The sequence below is a fragment of the Aplysia californica genome, unplaced genomic scaffold, assembly GCF_000002075.1.
Source record: "Aplysia californica isolate F4 #8 unplaced genomic scaffold, AplCal3.0 scaffold00111, whole genome shotgun sequence".
Taxonomy (NCBI): domain Eukaryota; kingdom Metazoa; phylum Mollusca; class Gastropoda; order Aplysiida; family Aplysiidae; genus Aplysia; species Aplysia californica.
In genome coordinates, this window is record NW_004797381.1 from 875633 (window position 1) to 877301 (window position 1669).

The following is a 1669-nucleotide window of genomic DNA, read 5'->3' on the forward strand; positions in this document are numbered from 1 at the left end:
AGATAGATAGATAGATAAATAGATAGATAGATTGGCTTGTTTCATCATGTTTTTTATACATGAATAGGACAATTAAACATTTTTTAAAATACTATAATAAAAATTGGCGATAACGAAATTGTCAGTTTACAACATCGTCAGAATCTATTATATAGAATGTAAAAGAACACAGCACACGATTTATATATCTCTTTGTCTACTCTCTCTCTCTCTCTCTCTCTCTCTCTCTCTCTCTCTCTCTCTCTTCTCTCTCTCTCTTTCTCTCTTACGCTCTCTGTGTCTCTTTCTGTCTCTTTCTGTCTTTCTTTCTCTGTAGTCCCCTCAGTTATCATAGTCATGGATGGTGTTTACAATAATTTACCATCACATCTGAATATTTTCCAGTTCTGGGTGTATCTAACAAAATAAAGCCTCTTTCTGTACTATTCTTAGAGCACAATCACACTATTTTGACAATATTGTTTTCTCTTTCTCTGAGCATCTCGTTCACTGTCTCTTTTTTCTCTTACCCCCCTCCCCCCCCCTCGAGGTCGGTGTTACTGACTGAGGTATATTTAGGCCATTCCCAAGGGGGGAGGGACGTTAACATCTCGAGTTCTTATGCACAGTAGAATTGCAATTATACATGGGCTGATTCATCAATGTCACGCTCATAACTGAGCCTGAACTGCAACAGGGAACTGCTGCTTTTTCTTTCCTAATCCTTACTATCATCATTTCTCCTCTGCTCCTTTTGTATTTTTGTCACACTTTTGTGACCGGCTATTGTCGGGGTGGCTTGATAGTCGAAGCAGATTTTGTGCTGTTGAAGATAAAGAGGTGGGCAGAGTAAGTCTGATTCCCTGAAAGGACTTCTCTGTTAACATCCACCCCTTGGCGCTCATATGACCTTATGCAGTTGCGAGAGCCATAAAACTCTAATAAAACTAAAACTAAAAAACTCTTTTCTCTCTCTCTTCCGTCTTTCTTCCTTTCTCTCTCCCCCCTCCCCCCTCTCCCTTTCGCCGCGTATACCCTTTTGGGTGTCGCGAGAAGAAAGAGACGTCTCTCTGTCGCCAGCCGGAGAGCTTGGGTCGGGTGGATGCCGTGAGTTGTTCGTGTTTCCTGAACTCCACATATCCAGGTCTTTCTCGGTCGCCCTCTAGCCTTGTTGCCATTGAATGTTTTTATTTAGGCACCTTGTGCTGGGTGGTGTGTTGGTAATCGCATGAGATGTCCGAACCATTTGATTCTTTGGCGTTGGATGATGTTTGGTGATGGACCATCATCTACCCTAATATTTCTTGTATTCTTTGTGGGCTATTACCCCCACTATAGATAATAATTTAGGTATCGGTTACTCAGGTTTTGGACGTCAATCCTTCCTGTCAAGGCCAACCTTGGCTGAAAAGGCTAATAATGAAGCTTAAATGAAAGATTGAGCTATTTGATTAGAGCGCTCCCCACAGGGGAATCGAACACTGTTCTGTAACCAGGTATGATGAAGCCCCCAACCCCTACACCAGCACACGCTGTCTGTCAAATGCGGAGTACTTACCTCAATAAAAATGGGATGTAAGAATAGGACAAAGCGCAAAAATAGAAGTTAGAGCTTTACGAAGAAACGTCTAAAAAGGAGTGATTTGGGGGAAAACGTAAGTGGGGGTGGGTGTGGGTGTATATATATATA

At 42.0% G+C, this 1669-nt stretch overlaps 1 protein-coding gene across 1 annotated transcript in view; it reads right to left on the reverse strand.

Moving 5' to 3' along the window:
- Positions 1–121: 121 nt before the first annotated feature.
- Positions 122–1669, reverse strand: part of LOC101858259 (transcription factor MYB120) — a 55685-nt gene continuing 54137 nt past the window's right edge. Inside the window, exon 4 of the mRNA XM_005095701.3 lies at positions 122–245. The gene's annotated coding sequence lies outside the window, so the exon portion shown is untranslated. The remainder of the gene's footprint in view (positions 246–1669) is intronic.